Below are 24,921 nucleotides of genomic sequence, written 5' to 3' on the forward strand. Positions count from 1 at the left end.
CAGGTGACGATACTTCCTGTTTTTCTGGGGAGCGCCCAGCCTGTAAAGGGGGGCTCATTCAGTGGGTAAGACCTGGAGTTGAGGTCAGGGGAATTGGGTTCCTGACACAGCTCTGCCGCTTAAGAGAGGCCCTCAGCCCCTCCACGCCTCAGGCTCCACCCACCCTTGCTGCACGGATGGTGAAAGGACTTAAGAACGTGGACGTGCTGCTGAAGCAGGAGATCTGGGTTAGGAAGGCGCCGCCTCTTGAAACTCCCTCGGGACCAGTACGTGCAAGTAGTTGAGATGTTTCTCCAACAAATCCAGGCAGCTGCTAATTAAGTGCTTAGTGTCCATGGAAGCTGGCCCTGCCCCATCGCTGCCAACCGTGTTCTAAACGTGCCACAACTTCATCATCTCCTACTCCAGCCCCTGGAACGGGGGTTGGTGAATTGAGGCCTATGGGCCAAATCAAGTCGCAGTCCATTTTTGTAAAGTTTCGTTGGAACCCGCCCAGTAGAAATGAACGCCTGTTGTCTCCGGCTACTCTGCTGAGGGCAGAGTTCAGTAGTTACAACAGAGGCCTTATGGTTCGCAAAGCTGAGAATATTTACTATGAACCTTTACAGAAAATGTTTGCTGACCCTGCTTTGGGACAAAATCAAAGCTGAATATAAGAGAGCTTTTTAAAATGAGTAAAGAGTGAATGCACACAACAGGCTGAAATCTAGAAGATTCCACCATGCAAAGAAAAACATTTTGCAGTTCATTCAAATACGGTGTGAATTTAAATTTGTTCCACATGTTCTCTGACGAGAAACTGTTGTGTTGAGTCAACTGGTGAGTGTGTCTTTGCTTGAAACCACAATGTCAAAATATTACCTCTTATAAAAGCATATTTATATAGTGTGTTTGAGAAAAAAATTGTCATTCAGCAAAAAGGTAGTTACAGGTTGCACTGCATCTTCACTAGTACTTGATATTGTCAGTGCTTCTTATTTTAGCCATTCTAATAGACGCGTAGTGAATTCTCATCGTGGTTTTAATTTGCATTTCCGTAACAGCTGGTGATGGTGAACATCTGCTCATGTGCTTACTTGCCATCTGTGTATCTTCTTTGGCAAAGTGTTTGTTCAACTCATTTGTTCTTTTTTTTTTTTTTGGTTCCTTTTTTACTGGGCCACGATTTCTTTCTTCATGTGCCTTGTGTTTGTTTTTGTTTTTGTTTTCTGCCATGCCACATGGCATGTGAGATTTTAGTTCCCCAACCAGGGGACCAGGTATCAAACCCATGCCCCCTGCAGTGGAAGCACGGAGTCTTAACCACTGGGCCACCAGGGAAGTCCCTCATTTGTTCATTTTTAAATTGAGTTGTTAGTTTTCTTACTGTTGTGTTTAGAATCTCTACGTATTAAGGATACAAATCTGATGTCAGATACGTGCTTTGCAGTATTTTCTCCTAGTCTGCAACTTGTCTCTTCATTCACTTAACAGTATTTTTCATAGAGCGAAAATTTTAATTTTGTTGAAATCCAACTTATCAACTTTTTTCCTTTTATGGACTGTGCTTTTTTGGCTTCATGTCTAAGAAATCTTTGTCTAGCCCCAGTTCTCAAAGATTTTCTCCTATATTTTCTTCTAAATAGTTTATAGATTTATATATTACATTTAGGCTTATGATCTGTTTTGAGTTAATTTTTTTTTAATGTGAGGTTTATGTTTTTTGTTTTGGGGAGCATATAGATGGATGTCCAGTTGTTCTAGAACCATTTGTTTAAAAGACTATTCTTTTTCACTGAATTTCTTTTGTATCTTTGTGAAGAGTCAATCAGCCATGTTTGTATGGGTCTATTTCCAGACTTTGTATTCTCTTTCGTTGATCTATGGGTCTGTCCTTTTACCAATACCACATGGTCAGGATTACTGTAGCTTGTATAAGTCTTAAAAATCTGGTAGTGTGATTTCTCCATCTTTATTCTTTTCAAAATTATTTTGGCTTTTCTATCAATTTTGCCTTTCTGTATAAATTTTAGAATCAGCTTATCTATACAAAAACACTGTGGGATTTTGATTGAAATTATATTAAATCTATATATTATAAGTTTGGAGAGAATTCACATGTTTATGATAGTGAGTCTACTAATCCATGAACATGATATATCTCTTCATTTATTTACATCTTTGGTTTCTTTTATCAGCATTTTGTAGTTTCAGCATGCAGATCCTGTATAAGTTTTGTTAGATTTATAGCTAAGTATTTATTTTCTTGGAGCTGTTATAAATGGTATTGTCTTTCTAATTTTGGTTTCTACTTGTTCATTGCTAGCATATAGAAATGCAGTTTCTATACTTTGATGTATTGACCTTGTATCTTGTGATGCAACTAAAGCAGTACTTAGAGGGAAATTTATAACACTAAATGCCTATGTTAGAAAAAGTGTCAAATCAATGACCCGAGCTTCCACTTTAAGAAACTAGAAAAAGAAGAGCAAACAAAAATATAAGCAGAAGAAGGGAAATAACAAAGGTAGAGCAGAAGTCAATGACACTGGAAAGAGAAAAATGATAGAGAAAATTTTATTAAACCAAAAGCTGGTTCTTTAAGAAGCTCAAAAAAAAAAAAAATGTAAACCTCTGTTGAGACTGATAAGGAGAAAAAGAATAAACAAATGACCTATGTCAGGAATGAGAGGAAACACCACTACAGATTCCACAGATACTAGAACTAAAAGAGAATATTGTGAACAACTTATGGTAATTTGACAATTTAGATGACATGGACACAAATTCCTTGGAAGGTAAAAATTATCTCAGTTCACTCAAGAAAAAATATAAAATCTAAGCAGCCCTATCTATGACAGAAGTTTAATTTGTAGTTTAAAATCTCACAAAAAGGGTCTTCCCTGGTGGTACAGTGGTTAAGAATCCACCTGCCAACTCAGGGGACATGGGTTTGATCCCTGGTCTGGGAAGATCCCACATGCCGCAGAGCAACTAAGCCCGTGCGCCACAACTACTGAGCCCATGCTCCACAACTACTGAGCCCGCGTGCCACAACTACTGAAGCCCGTGTGCCACAACTACTGAAGCCTGTGTGCCTAGAGCCCGTGCTCTGCAACAAGAGACACCACCGCAATGAGGAGCCCTCGCACCGCAACGAAGAGTAGACCCTGCTTGCTGCAACTAGAGAAAGCCCGCACACAGCAACGAAGACCCAACGCAGACAAAAATAAATAAATAAAATTTAAAAATAAATAAATAAAATCTCACAAAAAACCCTCTAGGCTTAGATCACTTTAGCGGTAAATGTTCAAGGAAGAAATAACACCAATTCTACACAACCTCTCCCAAGAAATCAAAGAGGAAAAAATATTTTCCTGTTCCATCTCTGTCGCCAGCATTGCTCTGATCCCCAAACCAGACAAAAGACATTGTAAGAAAGGAAAGCTAGAAGATTACCTGCCACGAACATCAAGGTTCTTTGAGTTTTAGCAAATGAAATCCAACAAATGACTCATATAAAGAGCATAATATATCTTAACCAAATAGGGTTTATCCCAGCATTGCAAAGTAGGTTTAACATTTGAAAGTCAATTAATGTAATTCACCATAATAATACAGGGGGAAAATCATGTGAGTAAATTGATAGATACAGAAAGTGAGTTGGACAGTTTAACACTGATTCATGATAAAAGCTTTAAGCAAATAAGAATTTAAAGGGAATTTCCCCAGCTTGAAAAAGCCCTTCTACCAAAAAATCTTCAGCAAACATGGTGAATGTCTGGATGCATTCCTCTTACTAACAGGTCCAATGCAAGGATGTCCACTGTCATTACTTCTGAACATTTTACTGGAGGTTCTAGCCAGTGCAAGAGGGCAGTAAAGAAAAAAGGTACAAGAAAGAAAGAATTAAAATTATATTCAGAGATGACTTGTAGAAAACCTGACAGTGTCTACAAAAGGATTAATAAATGAGTTTAGCATGGATGCAGATACAAGATTAGTATATGAAAACCAGTTGTATTTCTATACACCTACCTTGCACAATCAGAAGTTGAAATTAAAAAACAATGCAATTGATAATGTCCAAAATTATCAAAATCTTAGGAGTAGATTTGACAAAAGATGTGAAAGATCTGTATAGTAAAAAAAAAAAAAAAAAAAAAAAAAAAAAAAAAAATTGCTGAGAGAAACTAATGAAGACCTAAAAGGGATATGTATAATACAATGTTCATGAATTGGAAACTCAATGTTCTTAAGATGTCAATAAGAACAAATTAGAGGGGGCTACACTGCATAACTTCGAGACTATTACAAAGCTGCAGTAATCAGGATAGTGTTGTATTAGTGTAAAGATAGACAAATAGATCCATGGAATAGATCCATGGAACTGTATAGAGTCCAGAAATAGAACTACATATGTATAGTCACTTGGTTCTTGACAAAGGTGGAAAGGCAGTTCTGTGTGGGAAGGATAATTTTTTTCAAAAAATTGTCTTGGAACAATTGGATATATTTAAAAATTTCCCACCCTTCTCATACCATCTATCAGGTTAATTCATGATGGCCTAAATGTAAAAACTAAAAATATAAAACTAGGGGAAAAATGGGACAAAATCTTACTATCTTTGTATTTGGCACAGATTTCTTACACATGACACAAAAAGTATGAACTGTGAAAAAAGTCAAAATTTCAAACTTTTTGCCCTTTGAAAGTCACTGCTGCTAACCGTTCCCCTGCCCCCGTGAGTGAGGTGGCGCAAATAGCCTATCCTACCATATTCCCAGGAACAGAGCTGGGAGAGGTCTTCAACACCTAGTCAGAGTAAAGATGAGCAGAACAGGTTTATCTAGGCTCTCTCTTGCTTCCGTAGGACCCATCCATGCGTGCCAATCCCACCCCTCATTGTAGCCCTCCATCTTACCTCCCTGACACTCTTCCTCTGGTCAGGCCCCGTGTGGTTCCCTGCCCTGTGAGACTTTCCCCATCTCCCTCAGGTAGACTAAGGCACAGCTGCTTTCTGGCTCCATCCAGGATGGTGATGCCACGGGTAACCCTGCAGCTCGGTCTGCCAAGCACCAGTGAACGCCGGGTAAACTCTGCGTGGGGAAGAGCCACAGCAGCCTCTGTTCCCTCTGGGCTTCCCTGATGCAAACACTCCTCCAGAAGCTTCAGGAGAGAAGGAAGAGCAGGCATCAGAAGGGAAACTGGCCATAGCCTGTGTTCCAAAGGTTTGCAAACTTGATCTCAGGTTACTGTCCTGTGTGTCCATTTGGAGCTCAATTCTGAGGTTCTCGTGGATACGTATAGAGCAGGCAGCAGCAGCCAGAACTAGAGAAGCTGAGTTACTCGAGGCCTGAGGCACCTGCTTTGTATCCTTACTGAGGAATGCAACCTTGGTTGTCCCCAACCAGCAAAGCAGAAAATAAGTTCCATGGCCCACCCCAACCAAAGCTCCACTCCTGCCAATAACTTTGAACTTTCTCGACCAAAGCGATCTGTCCTGCATGCTGCGAAGAGGAAGTGAACTCATTTTCTTATAATGGGGAGCTTTGAAAACAGTCACACCTTCGTTTGGTACTTGCCTTGATTGCAATTTATTAAGCCTAGAAAAGGGGACATGAAGGCCCAACGCTTTCATTCAGATTTAGTTGCCTAAATCCACGAGCCTTTAATCTTATTTGCCCACAGATACACACACACACACACACACACACACACACACAACTGCCTATGTTACTTTCCTCTTTAAACATTCCCCATTCCTCTGCTATTAAGATATAGGAAAGCTGATCATATCAGATTAATTTCAAGATAACCAGTCTAGGGTTACATGTCAAGGGAGAGGAGATAATAACCCATGAGAGCTGTTAACAGTTCTTTGGGTCTCTGTTGTCCCTGCCAGCCCTGCCTCTGGCCTGGAGGGATTGGTGGGGATGGGGTTCCATCCCACAGAATCAGAGCAGGAGAATTTGAGGGGTGTATTTGTGTCTTTGAATTGTGATTTGAGAATAACAGAGGTAGGGGCCCTGGGGTTCTGTAACAAAACAAGTACAGGATCACCTCCTGTAAGGGCTCCTATAAGTGATTGCTTGCACTCAGAAACCTCATGGGGGCGCTGGGAGCAGCAGGAAGGGCTTGGGAGGGTGCAGTCAGCCACTGCAGGAATGGCAGGGAAACACGCCAGCCTAGAAGATTCCTGCCCCAGGTGTCTTGGTCATGATGTTATTAGAATATTTGTGATCCCACTGGACTAAATTGATTGAGAGCAGGCACAATGGCAGAGAGACAGAGAGAGAGAGAGAGACAGAGAGAGAGACAGAGAGGGAGAGATTTGAGATGATGCAGGGAAAATATAAGCTCAGGGAAGAGACGGTAGTTCTGTGTGGCCAGCGTTTCATCAGAGATCCCTTCAGGGCTGAAAAGGACCTGACAGTAGCCACTTGAGAAGCCCTGGTTTGATCTAGGTGACCATCACGCTTCCTGGATGGACACCTTTTGTGGCCCCCAAACCTGTCCCTCTTACCCCGGTGCCCCTTATCCCTGGCTGCCATGCCACCCTCTTCCACCCCCGGCACCCAGCCCTTGCTGGGTCTGCCTCTGCAGCATCCACCTCTGCAGGAGACCCCAGCAGGGAGGACCCTCACCATGAAGGCAGTTGCAGTGATTTTATTGAGAGGAGCCAAGAAGAGGTGGCAGCGCAAGGAGGGGGGAGGGTCCAGACGCAGATGGTTAGGGTCCTGGGAGCAGGAACGTGTCCCCTCTCTGGCCCAGCCCAAGGGGCTGCAATGGGAGGAGCATTGTCTCTTGCGCTGCCGTCCTCAGGACCAGGTGCCGCTGGCCCTTTGGCACTTGTGTCTTGTGTTTTGCTGAAACAGATCAAGAAGACTGACTCAGGCAGATAACACAACAGGGCAGTAAACTCTTACTGTGTCAGGGTCAAGGATGTGGGGTTTGTATCCAGCCCCAGATAACTGCTCCCCGGGGAACTAGTTGGAAATAAGGCTAATAACTGTCAATTACAAATCACCTACTGTGTGCGAGGCACCGTGCAAGGTCTCTGCCTTTGCTGTGCTTCTCAATCACACCGGCTCTCTGTGCCGGGGAAGGGGGTGGTGATGGTGTTATTTTCATCTTCGTTTTAAGCTTATGGAAAGTGAGACTCAAAGCCATTACCCAAGGTCACGTAGGGAGTGCAGTTAGGTCGGAATCTCTGACTCAGAAGGTGTTGCTCTAGGTCAGCTCTGCTGCACCGCTGTCCAGACATGAGGGAGGAAGGTAAGAGGAGGCCCCCCCATTGCCTCTAGTTGGCACCCAGACTTTTCTGATGCCGCTGCCGACCGCCCAGTCCTCGCCCAGCAGTGTTGGGCCCTGGCCCCAGGCTGCTGTGGCTCACCCAGACTTCCTAACGCCCTCTGGCAGCAGGGCATGGTATCTGGTATCACCCACAGGGCTGGCAGATGACATAGCCTGGAAGTGCGGGGAATTGAAGACTTCCTGGGGTGGATTTTTTTTTTACTTTTTATTTTACATTGGAGTATAGCTGATTAACAATGTTGTGGTAGTTTCAGGTGCACAGCAAAGGGTCTCAGCCATACATATGCATGTATCCATTCTCCCCCCAGACTCCCCTCCCATCCAGGCTGCCACATAACATTGAGTAGAGTTCCCTGTGCTATACCGTAAGTCCCTGTTGGTTATTCATTTTAAATATATTTTAAATAGCAGTGTGTACATGTCCACCCCCTGGAGTATAGTTGTTTTACAATATTGTGTTAGTTTATACTGTACAGCAAAGTGAATCAGCTATATGTATACATATATCCCCTCTTTTTTGGATTTCCTTCTCATTTAGGTCACCACAGAACACTGAGTAAAGTTCCCTGTGCTATACAGTAGGTTCTCATTAGTTATCTGTTTTATACATAGTATCAATAGTGTATATATGTCAATCCCAATCTCCCAGTTCATCCCACCCACCTCCCTTTCCCCCTTGGTATCCATACATTTGTTCTCTGTGTCTCTATTTCTGCTTTGTAAATAAGATCGTCTATACCAATTTTTTCAGATTCCACATATATGCGTTTATAGACGATACTTGTTTTTCTCTTTCTGACTTACTTCACTCTGTATGACAGTCTCTAGGTCCATCCATGTCTCTACAAATGACCCAATTTCGTTCCTTTTTATGGCTGAGTGATATTCTGTTGTATATATGTACCACATCTTCTTTATCCATTCCTCTGTTGATGGACATTTAGGTTGCTTCCACATCCTGGCTATTGTAAATAGTGCTGCGGGGCTTCCCTGGTGCCGCAGTGGTTAAGAATCCGCCTGCCAGTGCAGGGGACACGGGTTCGAGCCCTGGTCCAGGAAGATCCCACGTGCCTCGTGGGGTTGAGCCCACATGCCACAGTTACTGAAGCCCGCGCGCCTAGAGCCCGTGCTCCGCAACAAGAGAAGCCACGGCAATGAGAAGTCTGCGCACCGCAAGGAAGAGTAGCCCCCTCTCAGCAATGAAGACCCATCACAGCCAAAAATAAACAAGTTAATTTATTAAAAAAATAGTTTTTCAAAAAGTGGCAATGTAGCAAAAAGCCATTATAGCAAAAAACCTTTATAGTAAAAAATCATTCACGAGACAGTGCTTTGTGAGGCAAGTCTATTTCCCTAGGACCATATCCCTGTACTCAGGCAGCTGAGGATTTTGTGTGGTTTCCAAGCCTTCTAGACGGAAGTCACAGATATTTTCCCGATGGCCATTGGCCCCGGGGCCTGTGACATCCGGAAGCTGGTGGTCACTCCTCCCTCCTGTGTGGGAGTCTGGCGGGGAGGGAAGGGGCTGTGCTGCGGGAGCGTGGTCAGCTGGGGAAGCCTGATGCAGATCCGAGGCTCAGAGCAGAGTCCACGCAGACATGTGTCCACTGCGTGTGGAGATTCCTGTGGTCAGAGGGCCTGTCCTGCCTCAGCCTGGCCGTCAACCTGCAAGATGACATTTCCCTCTTTGACCCCGGGTTCTTCATCTGCTATGTTGCTGTGAACACACTGTCCTGCCAACCTTATGGGAGCACCGTGCCAGATGCTGTGTGCTAGAGGTTCCCAAACTCTGCTGCCCAGTGGCACCCCGGGCATTCTGATGTCATCAGTATGGGGTACCGCTGGAGCCTAGGAGCTTTAAAAGTTCCCGAGGGGATTCTAGTTAGGGAACCACCGATGTACATAGAGGCAAACACAGTTTAATTATAAAGCATGACAAAAATCATCAAGAACGATGTCCTTAGGAACTCCATGTACTAAAAGCTTAGTATGTGCCTGGAATTACGATGAGCACTTTACTTGCATTCTCCACACTCACTCTCTCAAAGCCCTGCAGGGCAGTCATGCCCATTTTACAGAGCAGCAAACAGGCTTAGGGACGAAAATCACACAGGGAGTAGACGGTGTAGTCACATCCGCGTTCGTGTCTCTGTCCCCAAAGCCCAGGCACACGTTTACCATTTGGTCTCCCATCTCCTTCCAAATCCATACTGGGATTTCTTTTGTGTCATAAAGGAAGGTCCCTTGGTGATGCGCCCAGAATTTGTTCAAGAGGTCAAAGGGAGCCAAGAAGGTCAACGTGACCCATGTTCTGGTGGCAGGAGACATCTGGCCTGGAGGACACTCAGCAGGGTGAAGAGTCCCGGTGTGAGGATCAGAAAAGCCAAGGTCACGTCCATGGCTGGGCCGGCCGTGGACAGTGTTTAAAGGCCAGAACAGAGAGTCTGTGGTGTCCACTGCTTATATCCCGGCACCTGCGCCCACCTGCCACAGCAATCCCTGGGCTCCTGCTGGTGGCCTGGGCACGCGTCAGGGATAGGCAGGGCATGGAGGCCAGTCCAGGGTGCCAGGGGAAGGGGAGTTTGGAGGGCGCTCCTTCCTGCGCAGGCTTAAGTGGGGTACAAAGGTGGGGCTGGACAGCCCTACCCTCTGGGTCCTACCTCCACCTCAACCTGCCTAAGTAGGTCAAAGCAGGCTTTGGGAGGCTACTTGAGTGCAGCTTGAAGGACGCATAGGAGTTCGTCAGGGAGGTGAGGGTGGGGAGCTGCACGTGTATGCACAGGGGCTCCAACCCCTGCAGTGAGTCGGAGAGACAACTGCTAAACTTCTTTAGGTGAAGGGTAAGGAATAATTCTTTGCCCCCCAAGCAACCTCTGCGGGATTTATCTGTAGAATGGGGATAAGAATAGAGCCCCCACCAGCAGAATTAATAGAAATCCCAAGTCACCCGCTTTGTACAGAGCTCAGCATGGAGTCTTTTGCTGGTTAAATGCTCATGGATCTGTAACTGTGATGATATTGTTACCGACCGGTGTTCTTGGCCTCCTTAATCAATAGAAATTGATAAGAGGCCAGACAAGAAATTCAGGCAAGGCTTTACTGGGGCTCTTGCTGCAGCAGGAGGGAGCGGGAACAAGTAACAGGTTCCCTTGCTTGCCTGCTTGCTTCCCAAGGGGGGCGAGCTGGTTCCTTATATGGGGTGAGGGTAGGGGTGTGTCCAGGGCTCGGGCCGGAGGGGTGGCTTAGGCGGCCTGCCAACCCCTCTGGTGGTGTTGTGTGCAGGGGGCATGAGCAGTACCCTGCTTTTCTCCTGACCCTCTGCTTTTGCACCCGGTTCTTCAGAAGTGGCAGTTGGGTTTTTGGTCTTTTTGTATCTTGTTGTCCATAATTTGCCCCAACTGCATGCAGTTATTTTTAGTCTCTTATAGTTTCTTTGTGTTTTGTTGCTTGAGGAGACGTTTATCCAGGTGCAAGCGCTGCAGCCAAGTGTCCCAGGTCCCAGGTCCCAGCTTGTCTCCATCTGAGGAGCCAGGGCTTGGGCTTGCTGGGATTGGAGCACCTCCAGGCTCTCAGAAGAGTTGTCCGTGTGTCGTGGACCATTGTCCCTTTTTGGCTGCTCAGCATCTGGACCCTTCCTATTTGATGGGAATCTGAAGGCAGGTGGGAGACAGGACCCCACCTCACACTGTAGAGGCTGAGAGGGGACAGAGTCACATTTCCAGCTCTCTGGCACAGAGAGCTTGGACGTGCAGCGGGCGGCCCAGGTTGACCAAAGGCGTGTTCTTATCCAAGACTTTCAATTTTGAGGGAATGACAAGAATGTTCCAGAGCAATCATGATTAATCATGGCAGCCGGGGTGAACATGGGAATCCAGTGCCCACAGACTCCACTGGTGTGGCCACCAGCATCTGATGGTGCCAGCCCCAGGGGCACACCTTAAGGAGATGGTTCCTGTGGCTGGATCCCAGTTCTGCCCAGCCTCGCTTGTTCCGGCACGTTAAACTAGTCCTCCCTCCTCTTCACGAGTTCCCTTTTGCTTTCTTTTTAAACAGCTTATGTGGGGGAAGATACAAATCACACGCTCCACAATTAACCCATTAAAATTGTGCAATTCAGCAGCTTTTAGTACATTTATTACAATGTTGTGCAACCATCGCCACTCTCTAGTTTCAAAACATTTTCATCACCCCCAAAAGAAACCTCATATCCATTAAGCAGTCACTCTCCATTTCCCTCTCCCCTCAAGCTCTGGCAACCACTAATTTGCTTTCTGTCTCTATGAACTTGCCTGTTCTGGACATCAGTGGAACCACACAATATGTGGCCTCTTGTGTCCAACTTCTTTCACCTATGTAATGTTTTCAAGATTCATCCATGTGATAGCCTGTATCAATATTCCATTGTATGGACATACCATATTTTTAATCTATTCATCAGTTGGTGGACAATTGGGTTGTTTCCACTTTGGGGCTCTTATGAGTAACGCCACTATGGACATTCCTGTACAGGTTTTAGTGTGGACATACACTTTTAATTCTCTTGGATAAACACCTAGAAGTGGAATTGCTGAGTCATATGGTAACTCTATGTTTAACCTTTTGAAGAATTGACAGCATCATTTTACATTCCCACCAGCAATGTATGAAGGTTCCCATTTCTCCATATCCTCACAAACACCTGATATTTTCCATCTTTTTGATTATTCTTATCCTGGTGTTTGTGAAGTTGTATCTCATTGTGGTTTTGATTTGCATTTCCCTGATGACTAATGATGTTGAGAATATTTTCACGTGCTTTTCGTTTGTTTGTTTGTTTGTCTTTTGCCATTTGTAGATCATCTTTGTTGACCTGTCTATTCAGATCCTTTGATCATTTTCTGGTTGGGTTATTTGCCTTTTTATTATTGAGTTGTAGCAAGTATTTGTATCATCGTAATGTCTTAAACACTTGTCTATCCTTCCAATTCATCTCTCTTTTTAAAAAATTAATTAATTATTTTTTTGGCCGTGCCATACGGCTTGTGGGATCTTAGTTCCCCAACCAGGGACTGAACCCACGCCCTCGGCAGTGAAAGCACGGAGTCCTAACCGCTGGACCGCCAGGGAATTCCCCAGTTCATCTTTTTTATCTACATTAGCTAGAGGTGATTTCTCTTGTGTATAATCAAGTATCCTGACTGGTAGATCAGGTATGAAGAAAGGCCCTTAAATATCACACAGTCCCCTTGAGGGACATTAAGGTTATTTCAGAGAGTAAACAAACACCAAGCTCTTGTACACCGAGCAGTAGGAAACCTTTCAGAATGGAGGCTTTATTTTCTGTTAAAGTCTGAATCTGACAGTGGTACAATCTCCTGCACTGCTGAGGATACTGGCTGTGCCAGCATCTCAGGCCTGTCGACCTGCTGAAGGTAACAACCCCCATCCACTTTCCAGAAAGTCTCATTCTTCTTCCTTCAACCTGGGGGAAACTGAATCCAAACAGCCCCTCATGTCACTCAGCAGAGAGACAACTCGGAAGCCCGATGTAGGTGGGGGATGCCTCAGCCTGTCCACAGTGGGAGCACTTGGGGACAGATGAGGCTTGGGAAGGGAGAGATGACATCAGGCTGCAGCCCCTTCTTTGAAATGCTGCCAACCTGTGGAGGGCACAGAATTCGAGGAACACAGGTGAGCCCCTGACATGGGGCTGTGTGTTGTGAATCAACCAGGGGTCCTTAAGGCAAAAAGACCTCCTGAGGATGCTGGGAACACTGACCAACCTGTGCCCAACATGCACAGAGCTCTAGTCTTTGAGGGATGGGGACCAGGAGGCACCAGGTGATCAACATCCACGACAGCACCAGGTAAGTCTGAACTGATGATGAGGATGGGAGCTTCAGGTCAAATTCCTGCCTTGGGGGAGCTGAGCCCAGGATATGAGATGGATTGAGCTTGCAGTTGGGAAGGGGTTGCTCTCAGCTCTTTTGGATGTGGGGAACTGGGGTGGCAGAGGCAGGGAAAATGAAGATGGATGGGCAGGAGCCAATGTATCAGGAAGTGGATCTTTCCGGAGAGGGCCTTGGGTCTGGGCAAACAGCCCTGGTGAGTCACATGAGATGGTGAGAACCATCTTGTGCAACCCTGATGCGAAGATCCCAGGACTGGTGTCAGGATTCTCAAGATTATGGGCAGCACGTGTGGCCTCATGTCACTCTGGGCTTCCCTTTGTCCATTGGCAAATCGAGGACCTTAGGGTGAGGTGTCAGATTCTAACTCAGTAGTTTTCACACTTTAGGTCTCAGGACACTTTATATTCTTAAAAATTATTGCGAGCCCCAAAGAGCTTTGTGTGGGTTATAGTTATCAATCTTGACATTAGAAATTAAAATATTTACTTATTAATTCATTAAAAAAGCAAAAGTCAATCCATTACATGTTAACATAAAAACACTTTCATGAAAAATAATATATCTTCCCAAGCAATAAATAGTGAGAAGGGTGGCGTGGCTTTATATTTTTGCAAATATTTAAAATTTCTGACTTGGTTACAGACAGCTGGAGGCTGGTCTCTGCTTCTACTGTCAATCTATTACAGTATGTTGTTTTGATCGCAGTATATGGAGAACATGTGTACTCACACAGATATTTAGCTAGAACAGGGAGGAGTATTATAATAGTATTGCCAGGTAATTGTAGATATTCTTCTTTGATACTTCACCCATATGTGACAAGTAGTAGTTATTTTTTTTTGAAGCATAGTTGATGTACAATGTTATATAAGTTACAGGTGTACAATATAATGATTCACAATTTTTAAAGGCTATACTCCACTTATAGTTATTAGAAAATATTGTCTATATACCCCGTGTTGTACAATATATTCTTGTAGCTCATTTTATACATAATAGCTTGTATCTCTTCATCCCCTAGTCCTATATTGCCCTCCTCCCTTTCCTCTCCCCACTAGTAACCACTAGTTTGTTCTCCATATCTGTGAGCATCTTTTCATGTGCCTGTTGGCCGTCTGCATTTCCTCTTTGGAAAAATGTCTATTCAGTTCTTCTGCACATCTTGAGAACAGCAAGCTTGATATTTTTCTCCCTTTCTTTGTTGCCTTGTGCAAACATAGTTTATGTGCTCAATCAATGGTAAATTAATAGAATCAAATCAGACTCATTAGTTCTGCAACTGCAAGGTTCCAACCTCCAGGTGGCACTATTTCACGTAGAATCTGGGATCTCCCTGAACGCTTGCAGTTATACCACGAGTCACTAGGAGGAGCCTTTAAGTTCCACTCCTGGATGCAATGGTCGAAGTGACTAAAAGGAAATGAAAGTTTCACTGGGATTTGTACTTGTTCAAAATAACTGACCAGCTCTTCTCTTCTCGAAGAAAGAGGGTGCTGCATGACCGTGCCAGGTGTATTTAATGACTACCTTTTCAGATTTCACACCCACGGAGCAGAAGATGAGAAACTGAGGGCTACATAGGCTCACGAAATTATGAGACACAACGGAGTAGAGTCTAAAAGTTGACTATTGAGGGTGGAGATAATAGAGGGGCAGATAAATGATCATGCTGGTGGTGAAGCTAGGAAGTGAAGATGAGTCAAAAGTGCCTCGTTTGGAGAGGAATGACACCGTCTGGATTTATGGCTCTTGTTAAAGACATATTCTGAATAAGACACAATGCTGAGTGATACATACCACTATTTAATTCCTAGGATTTCCTCGTAAATAAAGTGTATCTCCATTTATTAAATAAATAAAAGATTAAATGACTCTCGCAAGCTGACATAGTCCATATACCCCTGGGTTGGAAAGTTAGATTCCCCACCTCAAATCCTTGATGTTACCGATCAGTTTCCCTGTCTCTTCCCTGTTGATCTTGGGAAGGCATCAGGACATGAAATTAGCGTTGTCCTACAGATAGACGAATTCAGAACTGGAATATGAAAAGCTGGACAAGGTTTCTCCCTTTAACAATACTAGAATTCTTTCCCTGCTATTACTACAATTCCCTTCTCTGGAATTATCTTTACCTTTGTCACTGCCATCAGTTACAGGAAATTAGGGTGTCTCCATACAGAAACAAATGTCAAAAGGAGATTTAGAGGGAGTTATGTTTGCTTTAGGGGAAAAAAAACTCTTCATTTGCTACCACAAGCCCATGAACATCTGTCAACATCGATCAAAGCACCTGAACACAATGGAAATCAAACACAACATCTGAGATTGGATCAAGAACACAGATTGAGAGTGAGTTTAATCTCTACTCAACCTCCTTGGAAATCCCCCAAAATAACGAAAATGATATTAAAACAATAACAGAAGAACAAAGCAGTAAACTCACCAGTGTGGTAGAAAAAAGAAAGTGACAACATATGATTAGAAGTGTTTAAAATTTCCTGGTAGATAGAGAGCAGATTGGATGAAATCTACTGAGAAGTAAATCTAGAGGAAACTGAAGTCCAATCACGTGCCAGAGACGATCCTTTAGAGGGAGGTGTTTTTGGTACAAAAGAGGAATCGAGGTTTAGTGTAGGACTTGAACGATAAAAAGTAAAGCTGAAAATAGGAAAGGATGAAAGTAGAAACACATAACCAGAACTGGACAGCTACCCCACCCCAGTTCTGTCTTTGCTCATCATGTGATGCTTCATAACTGAAAGTTTATACCTCTTAACCCCCCTCACCTATTTCTGTCCTCCCCACTATCCTCCTCCCCTCTGACAACCACCTGTTTGTTCTCTAAGAGGTACAAACTTTCAGTTACAACATAAACAAGTCACAGGTATGAAATGTACAGTGTGGGGAATAGAGTCAATAATTATGTAGTATCTTTGGATGGTGACAATTGACAACCAGACTTATCATGGTGATCATTTTGAAATGTATGGAAATATTGACTCACTCTGTGTGTACCAGGAACTAACATAGTGTTGTAGGTCAATTATACTTCAAAAACAAACAGACAGACTCATAGAAAAGAGATCTGATTTGTGGTTACCAGAGGCAGAGGTTGGAGGGAGGGGGAATTAAAGGAAAGTAGTCAAAAGGTACAAACTTCTAGTTATGAGACAAATAAGTACAAGGGATGTGATGTACAACATGATAAATATAATTAGCATTGCTGTACATTATATATGAAAGTTGTTAAAAGTGGAATCCTAAGAGTTCTTATTGCAAGGAAAAAAATTTGTTCTATTTCTTTAATGTTGTGTCTGTATGAGATGAAGGATGCTCACTAAACTTATTATGGTCATCATTTCATGATGGACGTAAGTCAAATGATACACCTTAAACTTACGCAGCGCTGTATGTCAATTATATCTCAACAAAACTAGAAGAAAACAATTAAAATAAATTAAAATAAAATAGCAACACTAAAACAAAGGTGTTTCACCATAGAAGACAGAAGTAAAAAGTTATACAACTGATTTCCTTTAGGTACGTTAAGTTACAAGGTTACCAGATGAGACTGAAATGATAAATATCACAAAATACTATGTTGTATCAATTATCAAATGAGCCGTAGATGAGCAAATTTTTAAAGCAAATGGTAGTGATCACATGATTTGGAGGTGCCAGAGTATTTGTTCAGAAAATGTAAAATATTGGGGCCTACGGTTTGTTGACACTTTAATTTTTTTCTCTGACAGTCAATGTGACCCATAGTCCTATCCATGATGGGGCTTCTCTCTTTCCTTTTTAATTCTGCAAGCTATGATTTTCATGCATATAATCATCTGAACTATAAATATCCTTTTCCAGTGTTATCAGTAACTGTCCAATAAAAGAAATAGAAAACATTCTATGTATATTGAACAGGGAGAATTTCATCCAGGAATTGATAATAAAGGTGTTTGAAGAGCTGGAGAAACAAAAAAGGGGGGAGGAAGAATACAAAGGATACCCAGCGATGGATGATTGCTTAGAAGACACTACCAGCCCTAGAACTGGAAGAGAAAAAGAAAAATGGTGCTGCCCAGATCTCATGACGGTAGGTAAAGCTGAGGCTGCTGTTGTTGGAACCAAGATGTCTGAGCAAGAAACCAGGAGCCTGTACGTGACAGCCACAGCTGTGGACGATGCCATGGCTGGGCTGCTGTGCGTATCACACACACTGCTTCTACGACCACTGCAAGACTTCATGCCAAAGCTGAAAAAACATGACATCTTTCCTCTTCCCACCTTCAAACTCCCATCAGTTTTCCAGTTTCCCCTGGAAAAGCTTTCAGGAAGGCAGTTGGCAAGAGAGTCTGTATGTATAACTCGTCAGCCTTCAGTAGTAGCAATAGAGAGATGAGTAGGACAAACAACTCTGGAACTAAGAAAACAGAGACCCTCTCAGGCACACCATGACTGTAATCTACAGAGTCTTCATCCGGTTTTCAGCCAGTTGGAGGCCATTTGTCTCTCCTCAGAAGAGTTTGTAGCTGATGGTTTGTTGCCCACAGTGTGATAAATAAATTTAATAAACAGTCTAGAGGATCCTACAGTGAGTATTAGCTCAGCAGCTTCTTGGTCCTTCACAAGTCCTGAGGTTATTTGCCTTGCTTCTCCGTGCATTTCTTCCAATTCATAAACAACTTCATTCAACCTGTTGTTGATGCCACAGGGTAACTGCATTCCTCCCTAGACTAACACCTGCGTTTGCAGAGGACTCAGGACCTTTGATGGGGTTGTGACTCACTGTCCTCAGGGGTCTCCTGCACCTGTGGGGCTGACCTACAAAGAGGAGCATGTAGCTCAAGGACACGCCAGCTCACCTTACTGACTGTGGGAGGGGCAGGAAGAGTTGTTAGCACCTGGCTTCACTGCTGCAAGGCAGCTCTCCCCATGGAATTGCTTCAGGCAACATCCGTTCCCCAGGAAGAACAGATGTATTTGAACAGTGCCTCACCTTGGTCTGGTAGCCTTTTTTTTAAAATTAATTATTTATTTTTAAATTTTTAAATTTTATTTTATTTATTTTTTTATACAGCAGGTTCTTATTAGTCATCAATTTTATATACATCAGTGTATACACGTCAATCCCAATCACCCAATTCAGCACACCACCACCACCACCCCCCTGCCACTTTCCCCCCTTGGTGTCCATACATTTGTTCTCTACATCTGTGTCTCAATTTCTGCCCTGCAAACCGGTTCATCTGTACCATTTTTCTAAGTTCCACATATATGCGTTAATATACGATATTTGTTTTTCTCTTTCTGACTTACTTCACTCTGTATGACAGTCTCTAGTTCCATCCACATCTCAACAAATGACCCAATTTCGTTCCTTTTTATGGCTGAGTAATATTCCATTGTATATATGTACCACATCTTCTTTATCCATTCATCTGTCGGTGGGCATTTAGGTTTCTTCCATTACCTGGCTACTGTAAATAGTGTTGCAATGAACATGGGGACGCATGTGTCTTTTTGAATTGTGGTTTTCTCAGGGTATATGCCCAGTAGTGGGATTGCTGGGTCATATGGTAATTCTATTTTTAGTTTTTTAAGGAACCTCCATACTGTTCTCCATAGTGGCTGTATCAATTTACATTCCCACCAACAGTGCAAGAGGGTTCCATTTTCTCCACACCCTCTCCAGCATTTATTGTTTGCAGATTTTTTGATGATGGCCATTCTAACTGGTGTGAGATGATATCTCATTGTAGTTTTGATTTGCATTTCTCTAATAATTAGTGATGTTGAGCAGCTTTTCATGTGCTTCTTGGCCATCTGTATGTCTTCTTTGGAGAAATGTCTATTTAGGTCTTCTGCCCATTTTTTGATCGGGTTGTTTGTTTTTTTAATATTGAGCTGAATGAGCTGTTTATATATTTTGGAGATTAATCCTTTGTCCATTGATTCGTTTGCAAATATTTTCTTCCATTCTGAGGGTTGTCTCTTCGTCTTGTTTATGTTTTCCTTTGCTGTGCAAAAGCTTTGAAGTTTCATTAGGTCCCATTTGTTTATTTTTGTTTTTATTTCCATTACTCTAGGAGGTGGATCAAAAAAGATCTTGCTGTGATTTATGTCAAAGAGTGTTCTTCCTATGTTTTCCTCTAAGAGTTTTATAGTGTCCGGTCTTACATTTAGGTCTCTAATCCATTTTGAGTTTATTTTTGTGTATGGTGTTAGGGAGTGTTCTAATTTCATTCTTTTACATGTAGCTGTCCAGTTTTCCCACCACCACTTATTGAAGAGACTGTCTTTTCTCCATTGTATATCCTTGCCTCCTTTGTCATAGATTAGTTGACCATAGGTGCGTGGGTTTACCTCTGGGCTTTCTATCTTTTTCCATTGATCTATGTTTCTGTTTTTGTGCCAGTACCATATTGTCTTGATTACTGTAGCTTTATAGTGTAATCTGAAGCCAGGGAGTCTGATTCCTCCAGCTCCATTTTTTTCCCTCAAGACTGCTTTGGCTATTTGGGGTCTTTTGTGTCTCCATACAAATTTTAAGATTTTTTGTTCTAGTTCTGTAAAATATGCCATTGGTAATTTGATACGGATTGCATTGAATCTATAGATTGTTTTGGGTAGTATAGTCATTTTCACAATATTGATTCTTCCAGTCCAAGAACATGGTATATCTCTCCATCTGTTGGTATCATCTTTAATTTCTTTCATCAGTGTCTTATAGTTTTCTGCATACAGGTCTTTTGTCTCCCTAGGTAGGTTTATTCCTAGGTATTTTATTCTTTTTGTTGCAATGGTAAATGGGAGTGTTTCCTTAATTTCTCTTTCAGATTCTTCATCATTAATGTATAGGAATGCAAGAGATTTCTGTGCATTAATTTTGTATCCTGAAACTTTACTAAATTCATTGATTAGCTTTAGTAGTTTTCTGGTGGCATCTTTAGGATCCTCTATGTATAGTATCATGTCATCTGCAAACAGTGACGGTTTTACCCTTCTTTTCCAATTTGTATTCCTTTTATTTCTTTTTCTTCTCTGATTGCCATGGCTAGGACTTCCAAAACTATGTTGAATAATAGTGGCGAGAGTGGACATCCTTGTCTCGTTCCTGATCTTAGAGGAAATGCTTTCAGTTTTTCACCATTGAGAATGATGTTTGCTGTGGGTTTGTCATATATGGCCTTTATTATGTTGAGGTAGGTTCCCTCTATGCCCACTTTCTGGAGAGTTTTTTATCATAAATGGGTGTTGAATTTTGTCAAAAGCTTTTTCTGCATCTATTGAGATGATCATATGGTTTTTATTCTTCAATCTGTTAATATGGTGTATCGCATTGATTGATTTGCGTATATTGAAGAATCCTCGCATCCCTGGGATAAATCCCACTTGATCATGGTGTATGATCCTTTTAATGTGTTGTTGGATTCTGTTTGCTAGTATTTTGTTGAGGATTTTTGCATCTGTATTCATCAGTGATATTGGTCTGTAATTTTCTTTTTTTGTAGTATCTTTGTCTGGTTTTAGTATCAGGGTGATGGTGGCCTCATAGAATGAGTTTGGGAGTGTTCCTTCCTCTGCAATTTTTTGTAAGAGTTTGAAAAGCATGGGTGTTAGCTCTTCTCTAAATGTTTGATAGAATTCACCTGTGAAGCTGTCTGGTCCTGGACTTTTGTTTGTTGGAAGATTTTTAATCACAGTTTCAATTTCATTACTTGTGATTGGTCTGTTCATATTTTCTATTTCTTCCTGGTTCAGTCTTGGTTCAATCTTGGAAGGTTATATCTTTGTAAGAATTTGTCCATTTCTTCCAGGTTGTCCATTTTATTGGCATAGAGTTGCTTGTAGTAGTCTCTTAGGATGCTTTGTATTTCTGTGGTGTCTGTTGTAACTTCTACTTTTTCATTTCTAATTTTATTGATTTGAGTCCTCTCCCTCTTTTTCTTGATGAGTCTGGCTAATGGTTTATCAATTTTGTTTACCTTCTCAAAGAACCATCTTTTAGTTTTATTGATCTTTGCTATTGTTTTCTTTGTTTCTATTTCATTTATTTCTACTCTGATCTTTATGATTTCTTTCCTTCTATTAACTTTGGGTTTTGTTTGTTCTTCTTTCTCTAGTTCCTTTAGGTGTAAGGTTAGATTACTTATTTGAGATTTTTCTTGTTTCTTGAGGTAGGCTTGTATAGCCATACACTTCCCTCTTAGAACCGCTTTTGCTGCATCCCGTAAGTTTTGGATCGTCGTGTTTTCATTGTCATTTGTCTCTAGGTATTTTTTATTTCCTCTTTGATTTCTTCAGTGATCTCTTGGTTATTTAGTAACAGATTGTTTAGCCTCCATTTGTTTGTGTTTTTCATGTTTTTTTCCCTGTAATTCATTTCTAATCTCATAGTGTTGTGGTCGGAAAAGATGCTTGATATGATTTCAATTTTATTAAACTTACTGAGGCTTGATTTGTGACCCAAGATGTGATCTATCCTGGAGAATGTTCCATGTGCACTTGAGAAGAAAGTGTAATCTGCTGTTTTTGGATGGAATGTCCTATAAATATCAATTAAATCTATCTGGTCTATTGTGTCATTTAAATCTCCTGTTTCCTTATTTATTTTCATTTTGGATGATCTGTCCATTGGTGTAAGTGAGGTGTTAATGTCTGCCACTATTATTGTGTTACTGTCAGTTTCCTCTTTTATGGCTGTTAGCAGTTGCCTTATGTATTGAGGTGCTCCTATGTTGTGTGCATATATATTTATAATTGTTATATCTTCTTCTTGGATTGATCCCTTGATCATTATGTAGTGTCCTTCCTTGTCTCTGGTAACATTCTTTATTTTAAAGTCTATTTTATCTGATATGAGTATTGCTACTCCAGCTTTCTTTTGATTTCCATTTGCATGGAATATCTTTTGCCATCCCCTCACTTTCAGTCTGAATGTGTCCCTAGGTCTGAAGTGGGTCTCTTGTAGACAGCATATATATGGGTCTTGTTTTTGTATCCATTCAACAAGCCTGTGTCTTTTGGTTGGAGCATTTAATCCATTCATGTTTAAGGTAATTATCGATATGTATGTTCCTATGACGATTTTCTGAATTGTTTTGGGTTTGTTTTTGTAGGTCCTTTTCTTCTCTTGTGTTTCCCACTTAGAGAAGTTCCTTTAGCATTTGTTGTAGAGCTGGTTTGGTGGTGCTGAATTCTCTTAGCTTTTGCTTGTCTGTAAAGCTTTTGATTTCTCCATCAAATCTGAATGAGATCCTTGCCGGGTAGAGTAATCTTGGTTGTACGTTCTTCCCTTTCATCTCTTTAAGTATATCGTGCCACTCCCTTCTGGCTTGTAGAGTTTCTGCTGAGAAATCAGCTGTTAACCTTATGGGAGTTCCCTTGTATGTTATTTGTCATTTTTCCCTTGCTGTTTTTAATAATTTTTCTTTGCCTTTAATTTTTGCCAATTTGATGACTATGTGTCACAGTGTGTTTCTCCTTGGGTTTATCCTGTGTGGGACTCTCTGCACTTCCTGGACTTGGGTGGCTATTTCCTTTCCCATATTAGGGAAGTTTTCGACTATAATCTCTTCAAATATTTTCTCGGGTCCTTTCTCCCTCTCTTCTCCTTCTGAGACCCCTATAATGCGAAGGTTGTTGCGTTTAATGTTGTCCCAGAGGTCTCTTAGGCTGTCTTCATTTCTTTTCATTCTTTTTTCTTTATTCTGTTCCGCAGCAGTGAATTCCACCATTCTCTCTTCCAGGTCACTTATCCGTTTTTCTGCCTCAGTTATTCTGCTATTGATTCCTTCTAGTGTAGTTTTCATTTCAGTTATTGTATTGTTCATCTCTGTTTGTTTGTTTGTTTGTTCTTTAATTCTTCTAGGTCTTTGTTAAACATTTCTTGCATCTTCTCGATCTTTGCCTCCATTCATTTTCCGAGGTCCTGGATCATCTTCACTATCATTATTCTGAATTCTTTTTCTGGAAGGTTGCCTATCCCCACTTCATTTAGTTGTTTTTCTGGGGTTTTATCTTGTTCCTTCATCTGGTACATAGCCCTCTGTCTTTTCATCTTGTCTCTCTTTCTGTGAATGTGGTTTTTGTTCCACAGGCTGCAGGATTGTAGTTCTGGTATGGCAGTCTTTTTTAAAAAATTTATTTTATTGAAGTATAGTTGATTTACAATGTTGTTTTAGTTTCTGCTGTACAGCAAAGTGATTCGGTTATACATATATACACATTCTTTTTCATATTCTTTTCCATTATGGTTTATCACAAGGTATTGAATATAGTTCCCTGTGCTATACAGTAGGACCTTGTTGTTTATCATTCTATATACAATAGTTTGCAACTGCTAATCCCAAACTCCCAATCCAACCCTCCTTCCTCTCCTCCCCCTCGACAACCACAAGTCTGTTCTCTATGTCTGTGAGTCTGTTTTTGTTTTATATTATAGATAAATTCACTTGTGTCATATTTTAGATTCCACTATAAGTGATATCATATGGTATTTGTTTTTCTCTTTCTGACTTACTTCACTTAGTATCAAATGGCATTATTTCATTTTTTATGGCTGAGTAGTATTCCACTGTAGATAGATAGATAGATAGAGATAGATGGAGATAGTTAGATGATAGATAAATAGATAGATAGATAGATAGATCACATCTTCTTTATCCATTCATCTGTCGATGGACATCTAGGTTGTTCCCATGTCTTGGCTATTGTGAATAGTGCTACTATGAACAAAGGGGTGCATGTATCTTTTTGAATTATAGTTTTTTTTCATTTCAGAGATAATTTCAATAGTTTTTCTCATGTATCAGTTCCAAATATATTAGGTATCATCCATCATTTTTTCAAACTTTGCAACCTGCAGTCAAATATATGGATTATGTATAGTACAAACAGCCCCCTATATCAGTCACCTTCAGTTGGAAAGTGTTCCTCCCTAAAAACAGAATAAAGGAGCTTCCCTGGTGGCGCAGTGGTTAAGAATCTGCCTGCCAATGCAGGGGACACGGCTTCGACCCCTGGTCTGGGAAGATCTCACATGCTGCAGAGCAACTAAGCCCGTGCACCACAACTACTGACCCTGCGTTATAGAGCTTGCGAGCCACAACTGCTGAAGCCCATGCGCCTAGAGCCTGTGCTCTGCAACAAGAGAAGCCACCGCAGTGAGAAGCCTGCGCATGGCAACGAAGAGTAGCCCCCACTCGCCACAACTAGAGAAAGGCTGCGTGCAGCAACAAAGACCCAACGTGGCAATAAATAAATAAATAAATAAATAAATAAATAAATAAATAAAAACTCACCTTTCAGGTAAGGGATTACTGCATATGTTTTGTAGAGGGACAAAAGGCAAAGTATTTATAAATATGAATTCACCTCTAAACAAGACAAGGTGTATATTCATCACTTGTATAACGTGAAGATCATCCTGTTTTTGTCTTCTCTAGTGAAAAGTAAAATATTTCACTTCAAGCATGAATAGATGAAGTGTTGGCATGCTTACAGAAGTTGTGAGCAATAAACAGTTCAAGATACTTCAAAGGTAAGAAATCCAGTTTTCATCTAGATAAAGCGCTATGCTCTTAATTGTTGCAAAAATGGCCAGTAACATTTTCAATTTTAGTTCACATTATGTCAAAAGTTTGCATGTTCATTCGCTGATTTATTAGGTAACAAAATAACAGGTTCATAGTATATTACAGCATATGGAAGTCAACTGTCGTCCCAAAGGAA

Source organism: Eschrichtius robustus, chromosome 11 (genome assembly GCF_028021215.1).
Source record: "Eschrichtius robustus isolate mEscRob2 chromosome 11, mEscRob2.pri, whole genome shotgun sequence".
NCBI classification, from domain to species: Eukaryota; Metazoa; Chordata; class Mammalia; order Artiodactyla; family Eschrichtiidae; genus Eschrichtius; species Eschrichtius robustus.